This window comes from Chelonia mydas, chromosome 1 (genome assembly GCF_015237465.2).
Source record: "Chelonia mydas isolate rCheMyd1 chromosome 1, rCheMyd1.pri.v2, whole genome shotgun sequence".
Lineage (NCBI taxonomy): Eukaryota > Metazoa > Chordata > Testudines > Cheloniidae > Chelonia > Chelonia mydas.
The window spans coordinates 170,645,296-170,660,700 of record NC_057849.1 but is presented as its reverse complement, the minus strand read 5'-3'; the positions used below and the strand labels follow the sequence as shown (position 1 = coordinate 170,660,700).

Sequence of the window (15,405 nt, the reverse complement as noted above, 5' to 3'; positions counted from 1 at the left end):
ATATTTTTAATTGGAATCTAGTAGGTTTGTTACCTGGGTGTGAAACGTCTCCAAATATTCTCTTTAAATACTTCCAAAAGGCAGATTATGAAAAGGAGATTTAAAACAATAAGAGGATCAAAACAGATGGAAAATCCTCTCATTTTCTCTCATGGGTTGCAGGGAAAAAATCCAAATGAACATACTGCCAAGAAATGTATTTTTAGCTTCATGCCTATACTTACAAATCTCCAAGTTTAAAACTGAACAGATTGATAAACGCATGTGGAAGTTTGTCTGGCAAGATTCCAGCCCTAGCATTTAATAGAACCCATTGCAACTTTTGCAGGAGAGGACAGGTTTGTCATCAAATTAATTGTTGTCAGGGTGTCACAAAAATCAGATGGCATTAAATAGGTTCATGCAGAACAATGATTTTCAGGAGATTACACTAAAACAAACAGTTATGTGCCTTTTATTAGCCTAACTCATCCTAACCTAACCAAGAGAATTATGCAGAGAATAATCTCTTGATCTGCAAAATTTGAGGGGGCACAAAGCCCCTATATCAGGACCAAACTCTGCAAAGTTAGGCAGTGAGCAGGGGACACACTCTCCATATCACTCTCTCCTCCAAAAGTGTCCATTTGGATATCTGCACCTAAATGGATCTCTTTAGTCTCAATTTTTGGTCACACGCAGCTCCATTACACCACTCTAGGAGTATAAAGAAGCCTCCCTGAGGATGGAAATGGTCCTCTGAATATAGCCTTTGCAAAGGAGGCCTTGCTGGCCAATGTAGACCTGGTATAAAGATTCTATAATGGTCCTGTTCCCAGCATTCAGGATATAGTAGGCGTGGGGTGGGGATAGGCTACAGGAGATTGTATGGGAGAGCCTGGGTCACTCTATGCTACACCTGTAGGGAGTTATGAGAAACAGTGTAGATGCTCTTAAGTTATACCGGGGCCACAATGTGAGAAGAGCACAGGTGGTTTAACTTTAATGTACCTTTTTCCTCGTGACAGATATTTCAATTTCCTGCATATCTTTGGGAGACCTTATTGAATTAAGATTCATTATCTTTTGGGTCCAGTGTATTAGGTGCAAAGTTTATATATTATTATGGGTTTGGATTGCATATAACCTCTCTAGGGCAAAGATGTGATCTGAAGCCTGGGAGTTCAAAGGACTATATTGAAAATGTGCCAGACAAGAGTGTTTTGTGACACTGAGTGTGAAGTGGATTTCCTGGTGGGCTACCTACTGGGAAGTTAATGCTAGTTTCTCTCCTCCAGTTATGCAAAACCCCAGGCTGTTGAAGGTGCGCCCCAAGGAGAGGGTGCTTGTCTGATGATTACCTGTTTCCAGAGAGTGGAGATCAAAGGCCCAATCTGTATATAGAAACAGCTGAACTGCCCATCTTGTTGTTCTGGATCTGAACCTGAGACAGTTATGAACCTGTAACCACGGGGAAAACCCAATTGTGAGTTTTGAACAACTGACACCCTAGCCTGAGGGTGGAAGTGGGGTAACCTCTGGTAAGCTTTTTTCACATGCATGCAGGTTTGCTTATTATTTTTAATGTTTTCTCTCTAATGCTTTCACCTTAAGAATAAAGTGCTGTGTGGTGATTTGTATCTGTCAGTAAATAGGCTGTTCATAGCCTCTGGCGAGAAAGAAAAGTGTAGGGTGCCCATTAGCTAGAGACTTAAAGGGTAATAAGAAAACATTCTACAAAGACATTAGAAGCAAGAGGATGACCAAGGACAGTGTAGGCCCGTTACTCAACATGTGTGGGGGGCCGGAGGCGGGGGGGGGGGGGGGAAGAGGATAACAGAAAATGTGGAAATGGCAGAGGTTCATAATGATTTTTTTTTCTGTTTTCACCAAGAAGGTTGGTGGTGATTGGACGTCTAACATTGTGACCATCAGTGAAAATGAGGTAGGATCTGTCACCATGGATTTGTCAAAAACAAATAATGTCAAACCAACCTGATAGCTTCCTTTAATAGGGTAACAAGCCTTGTGGATGGGGGGAAGCGGTAGAGGTGGTATATCTTGACTTTAGTAAAGCTTTTGATAATGTCTCATATGACCTTTTCATAAACAAACTAGGGAAATGCAACCTAGATGGAGCTACTATAAGGTGGGTGCAAAACTGGTTGGAAAACCATTCCCAGAGTGTAGTTATCAGTGGTTTACTGTCATGCTAGAAGGACATAATGAGTGGGGTCCCGCAGGGATCAGTTCTGGGTCTGTCTCTGTTCAATATCTTCATCAATGATTTAGATAATGGTATAGAGAGTACAATTCTAAAGTTTGCAGATGATACCAAGCTGGGAGGGGTTGCAAGTGCTTCGGAGGATAGCATTAAAATTCAAAATGATCTGGACAAACTGAAGAAATGGTCTGAAGTAAATAGGATGAAATTCAACAAGGACAAATGCAAAGTACTCCATTTCGGAAGGAATAATCAGTTGCACACATACAAAATGGGAAATGACTGCCTAGGTAGGAGTACTGCGGAAAGGGATCTGGGGGTCATAGTGGAGCACAAGCAAAATATGAGTCAGTGTAACACTATTGCAAAAAACAAAAAAAAACAAAACATAATTCTGGGATGTACTATCATGATTGTTATAAGTAAAACACAATAAATAGCTCTTCCACTCTACTCTGTGCTGATTAGGCCTCAACTGGAGTATTGTGTCCAGTTCTGGGCACCACATTTCAGGAAAGATATGAACAAATTGGAGAAAATCCAGAGAATAGAAACAAAAATGATTAAAGTTCTAGAATACATGACCTATGAGAGAAGATTGAAAAAAAAAAAAAGGTTTGTTTAGTCTGCAGAATCATAGAATCATAGAATATCAGGGTTGGAAGGGACCCCAGAAGGTCATCTAGTCCAACCCCCTGCTCGAAGCAGGACCAATTCCCAGTTAAATCATCCCAGCCAGGGCTTTGTCAAGCCTGACCTTAAAAACCTCTAAGGAAGGAGATTCTACCACCTCCCTAGGTAACGCATTCCAGTGTTTCGCCACCCTCTTAGTGAAAAAGTTTTTCCTAATATCCAATCTAAACCTCCCCCATTGCAACTTGAGACCATTACTCCTCGTTCTGTCATCTGCTACCATTGAGAACAGTCTAGAGCCATCCTCTTTGGAACCCCCTTTCAGGTAGTTGAAAGCAGCTATCAAATCCCCCCTCATTCTTCTCTTCTGCAGACTAAACAATCCCAGCTCCCTCAGCCTCTCCTCATAAGTCATGTGCTCTAGACCCCTAATCATTTTTGTTGCCCTTCGCTGGACTCTCTCCAATTTATCCACATCCTTCTTGTAGTGTGGGGCCCAAAACTGGACACAGTACTCCAGATGAGGCCTCACCAGTGTCGAATAGAGGGGAACGATCACGTCCCTCGATCTGCTCGCTATGCCCCTACTTATACATCCCAAAATGCCATTGGCCTTCTTGGCAACAAGGGCACACTGCTGACTCATATCCAGCTTCTCGTCCACTGTCACCCCTAGGTCCTTTTCCGCAGAACTGCTGCCTAGCCATTCGGTCCCTAGTCTGTAGCGGTGCATTGGATTCTTCCGTCCTAAGTGCAGGACCCTGCACTTATCCTTATTGAACCTCATCAGATTTCTTTTGGCCCAATCCTCCAATTTGTCTAGGTCCTTCTGTATCCTATCCCTCCCCTCCAGCGTATCTACCACTCCTCCCAGTTTAGTATCATCCGCAAATTTGCTGAGAGTGCAATCCACACCATCCTCCAGATCATTTATGAAGATATTGAACAAAACCGGCCCCAGGACCGACCCCTGGGGCACTCCACTTGATACCGGCTGCCAACTAGACATGGAGCCATTGATCACTACCCGTTGAGCCCGACAATCCAACCAGCTTTCTACCCACCTTATAGTGCATTCATCCAGCCCATACTTCCTTAACTTGCTGACAAGAATACTGTGGGAGACCGTGTCAAAAGCTTTGCTAAAGTCAAGAAACAATACATCCACTGCTTTCCCTTCATCCACAGAACCAGTAATCTCATCATAAAAGGCAATTAGATTAGTCAGGCATGACCTTCCCTTGGTGAATCCATGCTGACTGTTCCTGATCACTTTCCTCTCATGTAAGTGCTTCAGGATTGATTCTTTGAGGACCTGCTCCATGATTTTTCTGGGGACTGAGGTGAGGCTGACTGGCCTGTAGTTCCCAGGATCCTCCTCCTTCCCTTTTTTAAAGATTGGCACTACATTAGCCTTTTTCCAGTCATCCGGGACTTCCCCCGTTCGCCACGAGTTTTCAAAGATAATGGCCAAGGGCTCTGCAATCACAGCCGCCAATTCCTTCAGCACTCTCGGATGCAACTCGTCCGGCCCCATGGACTTGTGCACGTCCAGCTTTTCTAAATAGTCCCTAACCACCTCTATCTCCACAGAGGGCTGGCCATCTCTTCCCCATTTTGTGATGCCCAGCGCAGCAGTCTGGGAGCTGACCTTGTTAGTGAAAACAGAGGCAAAAAAAAGCATTGAGTACATTAGCTTTTTCCACATCCTCTGTCACTAGGTTGCCTCCCTCATTCAGTAAGGGGCCCACACTTTCCTTGGCTTTCTTCTTGTTGCCAACATACCTGAAGAAACCCTTCTTGTTACTCTTGACATCTCTTGCTAGCTGCAGCTCCAGGTGCGATTTGGCCCTCCTGATATCTTTCCTACATGCCCGAGCAATATTTTTATACTCTTCCCTGGTCATATGTCCAACCTTCCACTTCTTGTAAGCTTCTTTTTTATGTTTAAGATCCGCTAGGATTTCACCATTAAGCCAAGCTGGTCGCCTGCCATATTTACTATTCTTTCGACTCATCGGGATGGTTTGTCCCTGTAACCTCAACAAGGATTCCTTGAAATACAGCCAGCTCTCCTGGACTCCCTTCCCCTTCATGTTAGTCCCCCAGGGGATCCTGGCCATCTGTTCCCTGAGGGAGTCGAAGTCTGCTTTCCTGAAGTCCAGGGTCCGTATCCTGCTGCTTACCTTTCTTCCCTGCGTCAGGATCCTGAACTCAACCAACTCATGGTCACTGCCTCCCAGATTCCCATCCACTTTTGCTTCCCCCACTAATTCTACCCGGTTTGTGAGCAGCAGGTCAAGAAAAGCGCCCCCCCTAGTTGGCTCCCCTAGCACTTGCACCAGGAAATTGTCCCCTACGCTTTCCAAAAACTTGCTGGATTGTCTATGCACCGCTGTATTGCTCTCCCAGCAGATATCAGGAAAATTAAAGTCACCCATGAGAATCAGGGCATGCGATCTAGTAGCTTCCGTGAGTTGCCGGAAGAAAGCCTCATCCACCTCATCCCCCTGGTCCGGTGGTCTATAGCAGACTCCCACCACTACATCACTCTTGTTGCACACACTTCTAAACTTAATCCAGAGACACTCAGGTTTTTCCACAGTTTTGTACCGGAGCTCTGAGCAGTCATACTGCTCCCTTACATACAGTGCTACTCCCCCACCTTTTCTGCCCTGCCTGTCCTTCCTGAACAGTTTATAACCATCCATGACTGTACTCCAGTCATGTGAGTTATCCCACCAAGTCTCTGTTATTCCAATCACGTCATAGTTCCTTGACATCACCAGGACCTCCAGTTCTCCCTGCTTGTTTCCAAGGCTTTGTGCATTTGTATATAAGCACTTGAGATAACCTGTTGATCGCCCCTCATTCCCAGAAGACAACACTGAGAGGGGACATGATTACAGTTTTCAAGTACATAAAAGGTTATTACAAGGAGAAGGGAAAAAATTCTTAACCTCTAAGGATAGGACAAAAACCTTAAATTGCAGCAAGGGAGGTTTAGGTTGGACATTAGGGAAAAAATCCTAACTGTTAAGCACTGGAATAAATTGGCTAAAGAGGTTGTAGAATCTCCATCACTGGACTCCAGTGAGACTCCATCCTCATTTAGACAAACACCTGTCAGGAATGGTCTAGATAATACCTAGCCCTGTCATGAGGGGATGGACTAGATGACCTCTTCAGGTCCCTTCCAGTCCTTTGATTCTATGATTAGGAAGTCTGGCTTTGCTGGGGATATCATAGGGTAAGGCCAGGAACTGTGCAGCTTTGAAAGCCTCCAGTCAGGAGGGAGAGAAAGTGGGTCTCGGCCCGAGAGAGGTGAAGGCAGGGAACCAGAAGGCTAAAAGTGTGTGCCCTTGGTGGACCATGAAAGGGGAATATGGGAGCAGTTTCCCTGAACTGTGACAGTACCTCACTCTATCTCTATGCCTGATGCAGGAGTGGAGGAACAAGAAACCAGAACCTTAAGAGATGTTGGTTTTGCTCACACTCAGGGTGATTATCCAGTGATAACACAGCTCCACAGATGAATGATATGATTAATTTGACCTTTTCTTTCTTTTTCTAAAAAGATTGCTGTGGGCAGAAATGATCATAGATAGTGAAGCAGGATTAATCCAGACCTGCAGTTGTGCCTTTAGCTTTAATCTAATAAAATACCTTTAAAAATCAACATCTAATCATTTCAAATACATTGCAGTTAGCAAACACTGAACAGTATGATACAGAATAAAAAGTAACATTTATAGATCATGTTTTACAGCTACTGTTTCAAACAGCCCTGTTTTCTCTGTAAACCCCACACAAGTCAAGGAGAGAGACATAGCCGGTTTTGAACTTTTTCTCTGTTGCCATTCATCTGCTCCTGGGGAAGGAAAAGGCTTTTACTAAGTCAACTGCAGAACTTCACAGAAGAGTAAATTATTTTAACTATTGTAGTGTCTGTGAAAAGACAAATCTCTGATAACCCCATCTTGTTTTATTTCTACATAAAATAAAACTTACAAAGTAAGATTAAAGGATTCCAATTTTTTTAGTCTAAAGAAATGGCACTTAAGGAGGAACATGATAACTATATAAATACTTAACGGGCAATAATGTAAGAGGGGAAGAATTAGTCACATTGGACATTAGTCATAAAACAACGAGTGATGGGCTGAATTAAAAGAATAAATTTCGCTTGGTTAATAGGAAAAAAAACTTTGACAGGAAGGACAATCAGAGTAGAATGGTTTGCTTTGTGAAGTAGTTATTGCTCAATCTTTAGATGCATTAAAGGCAAGATTAAAAAGCTAGATATAAAGTATAGTGGGCTGCAGGGGACTGGAAAAGGTGACCACAAATGTCCTTTGAAATACCATCACTCCAAAGTACTATGAAAAAATGGCAGAGCTAGTGACAGCATCAGGAGGTGGAGTGCAGCAGAAAGAACAACCATTTTCAATGGGAGAAGAGAAAAAGAAGGAACCACACAGAATTCAACAGCATGCCCTTTGAACAGCTATTTCTGTTTAAATTCTTACACTGGGCCTGTCAGCTTGATATCTGAGCACCTTACATTAAAGCTGTAGTGATTGACTCATATGGGGGTCACATCTAATCCTCCTCTATTAAGCAGATGGTAGCACTCAGCAAAAAACACAAAAACACCCACAAATGAAAAAGAACTCTACTGGGTCAGCTAGTTGTTCTGCATCTTTCTTTTTCTTTCATGGGGGAAACGGTATATAGTCACTGGATTTTCACATAATCAGGCACATCACAACAGTTAATAATTAGCAGAAAGGCAAAAAGCCCCTGTTGGGGGTTCCAATTCAGACCTAACAAGCCTTTGTTCTGGTTTCTGCTTGCAGTAGGTGCCCTATAGCTTGCAGTTCTCTTCACTGAGTAACCCAGATATGTACAGAGGATTCCCTGGTGGTGATGGGCAACTGCCCTAAGCCACATTCCCCAATTCACAACTTCTTTTGTAAGGCATTCTGGGGCCATGGGCAAGAGGGGATTTTTCAGGAGCTGGAGGCAATGTGGCCAGAGTACAGTGAGCTTTGGCTACTCTGTGCTTTGGCAATGACCCACAAAGTGATGCTTCCCCACTACATACATTAGAGCAGTCCCTCGGGATCATTCTGGTTTTTGGCTAGCCCAAACATTTGGGAGGTGCAACTCTTTCCAAATTCCTGTGCCTCAAACTGCTTCACCAGCTAAACTTAAGAATATTAGTTACATTCAATTATATTAATTGTCATCTTCAAAAGCCAGCAGCACAAAGCCAAAGGCATTTTATCATCTCGAGTTGTTCCTTTTTTCCATTTTGTTTCATTACTTTTTTTTCACATGTCAAGTCTTCCCTGAGCCTAATCATCTTTCCTTAGATCACAAGCTGTGTCCAAAATGATTGTATAACCTTTTTGACAGAAGCAAGAATTTGAGTGCACATGGTATTTCTCTTGAATGACTCCTTCATTGTGCTAATCAAGACCCCAGTCCATATAATTCAATACAACCATCAACTCTCCACCATCAGCAATGACAGTCAGGATGACCACTAAGTAATAAAATTATGTAAGACTTATTTACACCACACAAATATATCTCTGAATTAGATTTAAACACTGTCATTTTGTATTTCTGTGTGAGCATCAAAGATCCCATAATGCATGTGTCAGTTTTGTTTTTTTCTGTTCTGCTTTGCATTTACTTTCCTCATTAGAATAATGAATTTACTATATAGTATGTAAACACACACACACAGCACCAAATAGTTAGTGTGTGTAACAAATTTGTTGACCTGTTGATCTTAAAGTCCTTACAAAATCTAAGTCTTGGTCTACACACAAAGTTGTACCAGTTTAACTAAAGGTGTTTTAAAAACAGTGATAATAGTGTCAATAAGAATTAATTCAATTTAAACCTGGTGTTCGTTTACCCAAGCAGCTAACACAATATAAGTTGTTAGTTTTAACCTGTTTAGTTAAACAGCTTCTGTGCATAGACAAGTGCTAGTTGAAGGTAAGCAACTATTTTAATACAATATTAAGGTTGCAAAGGTATCACAAAACCAGGAGGTTAGTAAATGATAGTCCTACAAGCAGTGTTAATTCATCCCCATTGCCTATCACACAAGGAAGAAAGGAAATACAAAATTATCCACCCTTTATTCATAAGAGAGTTTTCTTATCTAACAGTATATTAAAATAAAAAAACTTTCCAAACTAGCATAAGCGGCATCCGGCACTGAGGGTTTATACTTCTGGGAGATTGTTGGCTACGGCCATAAGGAAACCAATGTGTTGGCTAGCAGTTTGTCCACAACACAGCTTCTAGTTTCCCGCTGCTGTTCACAAAGATATATTTTTAAGTAAGAACTTGACTGGCCTATCTGACATCATCAAAGTGATCACAGCTGTGGCTGGGGAGATGTTAGTGGTCAGAAAAGAAAAAGGAGCTGTCTCTTACTCATTAAATATATTTTACTAGCCTTTTCACCCACCAGCTTAATTGAACCGAAAGTCAACATGAGACAGAATAAGAGGAGAGACTGTGTATACATATCTCCTGTAAAAATACAGGCACATGACGTAGAATCAGTCAATATAGGGTTCCAGAAATTCTTAATTCAATCCATTTTCATAAAATTACTCAAGCGTCAATGCACACCTTTACATTAACGGAAGCTGAATTCACCCTTAAATTCTGTTTACCACAGTTTCCTCTAATACACATTCCTATGTTTACAGGTTTAAGTAATGTTTAAAACAGGGATTGGCAACCTTTGGCACGTGGCCAGCCTGGGTAAGCCCCCTGGAGGGCCAGGCCAGTTTGTTTACCTGCCACGTCCGCAGGTTTGGCAGATCTCAGCTCCACTGGCTCCAGACCAAGGGGATGTGGGAAGCAGCGTGGGCTGAGGCATGTGCTGGCCGCTGCTTCCCGCAGCCCCCATTGGCCTGGAGCAATGAACCACGGCCAGTGGGAGCTGCGATTGGCCAAACCTGCAGACATGGCAGATAAACAAACCGTCCTGTCCCGCTGTAACGATGCTGGTTCTGGTGGAATCCAACTGAGAGTGCCAATTCAGGACAAATTGCTTCAAGCAGGGCAGTTACATCCCAAGGCTGGGGTTTTTCTACCTCTAAGGCAAACCAAGCCAGCCAAACAGAGCAGACTTTGGTCTCACCCCACTGGCTAACCACAAGTCACACAAGCAATTCCCTTAGACACTCCAGTTTCCGAGTATCTCCACCAGTGCCACTCGTTATGGGGACAAATGGTTATGAAAACCAACACCCCAGTAAAAGAAAAAAAGTTCTCTTGATCCCAAAGGACCAAGCCCCAGACCCAGGTCAATATACAAAGCAGATCTTACCCACAAATCACCCTATTGCCAATCCTATAGAATCTAAAATCTAAAGGTTTGTTCATAAAAGGAAAAAGATATAGATGAGAGCTAGAATTGATTAAATGGAATCAACTACATAGAGTAATGGCAAAGTTCTTGGTTCAGGCTTGCTTCAGTGATAGAATAAACTGCAGGTTCAAATCAAGTCTCTGGAGTACATCCACAGCTGGGATGGGTCTTTCAGTCCTTTGTTCAATGCTTCAGTGTAGCAAGTTCCTCCAGAGGTAAGAAGCAGGACTGAAGACCAGAAGGAGGAGCTGCAGCAGCTTTTTATATTCTCATGCCATGTGGTCTTTCTTTCTTTGTTCCAAAGACAAGTTGTCCATCACTTGGCCTGGAAAAGCCTCAGAATTCTGTCCATAGGCATGTCCCTGCACACCTTGCTGAGTCACAAGGCATGTCTGCCTTCTCTCAATGGGTCAGTTGTGTAGCTGATGGTCCTTAATGGGCCATCAAGCAGGCTAGACAGAGCTTACCAACTTGTCTGGGGTGTCACCCAGAAGCACAGCATAAGTTTGAAATACAGACAGTATAGAGCTAATATTCATAACTTCAACTACAAAAATGATACACACATATAGATAGCATAATCATAATCAGCAAACCATAACCTTGTCTTAGACACCTCATTTGACCCTCTTTATATAATATTTGATGCCACTACAGGAACTTGCTTGCAACAATGATCTATACGGTCCCCGCTTATGTCAATAACGTCACACCCACCCCACCAGGGGGCTGACCTTAGCGGGCCACATGCCAAAGGTTGCCAATCCCTGCTTTAAAACTATAGCACTTGAGACATTCATATGACAGGTGCTCTTACACAGTAAGTGCAAGATAATATTAAAGGAAGGAACTGCATAACTCAGAATGGAAGCAATAAAGCTCCTATAATTAAGAATGTAAAATATTTTCTATGAGTCATGATCCCATTTTCCATGGAGAGAAAGGATGACGCAGTGGTTAAGAGACGAGGATTTTAGTGTTCAAGTCCCTGCACTACCACTTGCTTGGGCAAGTCATTTAGTCTTCCAGTGCCTTTGTTCTTAGTAATGTAAAATGGGAATAAATAGTACTTGCCTATCTCCCAGGAGTGTTGTTTGGGTAAATACAGTAAAGAAGGTAAGTTATTTAGCTACTATGATAATGAGGAGTCATAGAAGTACCTAAATACAAAAAAGCCATTTTCAGATAATGAAAAAAACTTTGCCTTTTCAGTGGAAACTTGCAATTTGGCATGGAAATAGTCCTCCCTGAAGAGCAGTGCATGATGTTGTTCCTTACAAAGTTAGTTTTGGTGTCTCTGAATTACAGTATGAGCATAAGACCTGTGTCCTGAGCACATTCTGTAGAAATTTTGGCTAAACCCTTCAAGTACACAAAGGAACGTTACATAAAATTGAACAAGAACATTTTCTACCTTCTAGCCCTTCCACTAGCAGCTACTAACTAAAATCAGTCTCTCAAGGATCAATAAAAAAGCAGCAGAAAATCCAAAATGGGGATTGCACATAAACGTAATTCAGGTGAAAAGGTCCAATTTAGCAGCTCAGGAGACTGATGTGTCTATTTATCTTACAAATCAGGAGCGCCAGAAAGCTTCTTCAGACTGCCCTTGAGCTGTTCCTTCAAAAAAGTTGCTGGTTAGCATCAACTGCATCAGTGGATTTTGTGATGAACAGTGCAGGGGAAACACATACCTCCAGATCATTCCACTTAGGGTACCAAACTTTGCAAGTATGATAACTTTGGTTACTAGTTACTTGCACTATGTTTGAAGAGCAAACAAGTAGTAAGACGTTAGATTCCATCATCCATACCTTGAGCCATCTAGTCTTCCATCCATTTAATAGTGTATACATGTATAAGAAAAAACAGATTGTGATTTTTATGAAATAGTTTCGTTTCTTCTGGGCTGAAAATAGAACATGCTCGAGTAGTAAAGTGAACATAACTCAGCTCTCTCTCTCACATCCTTCAACTGACCTCACGCAATTTAATATTTGGATTGAGACCCCAGATCAGGTATATTTCATCTGGGTTTCTGCTTTCTCTGGGAATGTTTCACCTCACTTTGGCAGGGATTGCTTTGTGCTGCCACCACTGAAATACCTTCTCATTGATTTGAGAAGGAATTTTAAACACAGTGTACCTCTTACCCCAACCTGCCTGACGTCATCTCTTACTCTAGCCAATGCACACAGTCTGCTCCATCTCTAGTTTAGGTACTTATATGCCCCCTTCCCTCCATTATTATAGTATCCCACCACTTCATATCTTTAATGTGTTTAATGTGTTTATCTGCAACACATCTACCTAGTCAGGTAGGGAAGTGTTATAATACCCATTTTACAGATGGGGAACCAAAGCCCAGAGAGACTAAATGACTTGTGCAACCACAATCACACAGGATGTCTGCAGTGGAACAGAGAATTAAAGATTGGCCTCTTGAATCACAGGAGTGGTGCCCTAATTGCTAAATCATCTTTCCTCCCCTCACCTGATATAAACTTCTGATTTTTCTTCTTTTATCATCTTCTCTTTTCCTCTCTCTCTCTCTCATACCCCCAGTCCTTTTCTGTTTTATCTTTGTCCTTTATCTTGAACTTTCCCCTGCCTCTGAAGATCAGGCCAACAGTATTTATACTTGAAAAATATATCACTCTATTCAGATGCTGAACCTTTTGCATATAACCATTACTTTAATGCAAACCAAAACAAATGACCCGCTATTGGTAATCTGCTCTGGAAAGTCAGTATCACTTTGCTGAAAACTGAAAGACATTAGTAAAAAACAGATAATATAATAAATAGCTCACACCACTGACCCTGATGGGGGGGGGGGGGAGGAGTGAGCAATGCCACTGTAATAATTTACAGTGAGATATCAGAGGCTGATTAAGGAAAGCATTTAAGCATGTGAGTATTCTTATAAGTCAAAGGGACTATTGTACTTTAAGTCAGAAGTGTGTTTAAGTACCTTGATGACCCAAAGCATTAATGAATACTAGTTTAGACCCCAAGCCTGATGCACGTGAATAACTTTATCCATGTGACTATGCCATTGACTTCAAAGGAGTACTTAAGCATGTGCTTAACTTTACTTGCATAAGTGTTTGCAGGATTGAGACCAGAGAGAATATCAATGGAGAAAGCAGCAGACAAAAGTGGGAAAAAGTGAAAGCATTTTTTTATTTTATTTTGATGTTCTTCCTGCTTGTACTAATAGACCTAGCATCTGGTCCTGAAACTGCCAATTTAATTTCTAAGATTTAACATTTTTCAATATATTTATCCCATTTATATCCCCTTTAAGTAGAAAAATTAAAAGTTAAGTAAAAGACTATTAAAACAAGTGTTGTGTTGGTATTTTTCACTAGCTCACCCAAACAACAGATCTACTGAAGATTTATGTAAGACATCTTTAACAACTAAATGAAATATTTGGAGGTACACACACTTTCAAACATTGATTTTACTTTTACTTATTGTAGGTAGAAGGGAAAAAATAGCTGTGGCAGTGTGTTTTGAAAAGCTCTACATTGGTCTCACTCCATAGAGCACCAAAAGGCACAGGAGAAGTGTGAAGCCTCATAGGTTACAAGCCCCTTGATAACAACATAGATGGTCTGTAGGAGGTAATTATTTGTAAATGCCCTTCTTTTAAGCCTATATAGTTTATTCAGTGAGAACTGTAGTATGCTAAGTGACTCTTATAATTCTCCAAGTAGCACGAATTGAAAGCAATAAATGCTAAAAATAGGAATGTAAAATTTCATACAATTCTGTATGATGGTGCACTTACCTACAGGAAATGGACATGGCTTAAATTCTAGTTTATAAATCACTTAGTCACTATCTAGGGCAGAATGTGCTTTATGTAAAGATAGTACCATCTTTAGAACAAATCTGTACCTTCTATCTATTCAAAGTCCTATCCCCTTACTCCAGTAACTAAAACTTTTAGTGCTTTTTATTCCTGTTGGCTGTGCTTAACTAAAAGCAGCTATAGGAGAGTAAGCTAGATTCTATGCATGAACAAGAGTCTTGTTTCTTAACCTTTCAGGTCATTTACACTAGTGCAAGTCTGCCCAGTCTTCTGAAAGTTGATTTTGAAGACAGCGAAGTTGGAACTGAGTATATAAGTAAATATGGATAAACTCTCTGTGGTAGAAGAAAGGCATATTACTTTCAAATCTGAAAATGAGATGGCAGAATTGAAGTTAGAGGGAAAAGCATTAAACAAAGCACATTCAATCTAGAGTCATTAAAATAAATAAACATGAAAACCTACTGTTAGCAGGCCAAGATAGGAAGAACACAGTGACCTTGAGTTAGTGTCCAAATTATGTCCCAGAGTGAAGGAGTATTTGTGTTATTGATAGTCACAAAACTACACCATCAGCCTAAGCTTTATATTTCCCTGTAAGTCCCTAACCTGGCTTCCACCTCTTATAGCTTTGTTGGACTTAATTGGCCTCACCTGCTAGCACCATTAGTTAGTAATTACAGTGAATCTTAATGCAGGGTTTTATCACCTGTGCCTAGGGTGACTAACAGATGAGCCCTGTATTCCTAAACACCACCACCCTGTCACACCCACAATGCATTTTTTATACATTCACATTGCAGAGCAGAACTGCATTTTAAAGTGATCAACCAGCAAAAACTCATACAACATATTTTAAGCAATTTATGAACGACCAGCATTCCCCAAAGATGAATAACCTTGGGTTTAATGGGTCTTTTATTATTTCAAATTAAAGTTGAACCTAAATCAAATACCTGAACGGAAACACCATTGAATGGGAGGTGGTTCACAATCCAAAGTCTGTTACAAGTCAACATTTTGTGACAGCCTCCACATTTCTACAATGGTGCTAAACCAAAATTCTGGATTTAAAGTCCTCTGATCTTTTTATTTGTGGATTTGATTGGCAGAGTTTCAAAATCCAGATCCAAATTTTGTGGCTCTGGCCCTTCAAAAATTCAGATTGTGATGAAGATTTTACTTACATTTTTCAATATCTCCCACAATGTCTTTCTGAGACCACGAACTCATCCTCTACAGCACTGCCTCCCCACACATCTTCCCACCTCCCCAGCCTCTAATAAACTAATAAATGAAACAAGTATCTGGTGCTACAATAGGTATTTGGGGATA

At 41.3% G+C, this 15,405-nt stretch overlaps 1 long non-coding RNA gene across 2 annotated transcripts in view; it reads right to left on the bottom strand.

The window, feature by feature from the left end:
• LOC122464104 overlaps positions 1-14,659 on the bottom strand; it is a 45,170-nt gene extending 30,511 nt beyond the window's left edge. The window contains exon 1 of one of the 2 annotated variants that reach the window (XR_006287981.1): positions 14,536-14,659. This is a non-coding gene — a long non-coding RNA (uncharacterized LOC122464104). The remainder of the gene's footprint in view (positions 1-14,535) is intronic. The other variant, XR_006287982.1, reaches the window with a different exon arrangement.
• Between the last annotated feature and the right edge of the window lie 746 nt (positions 14,660-15,405).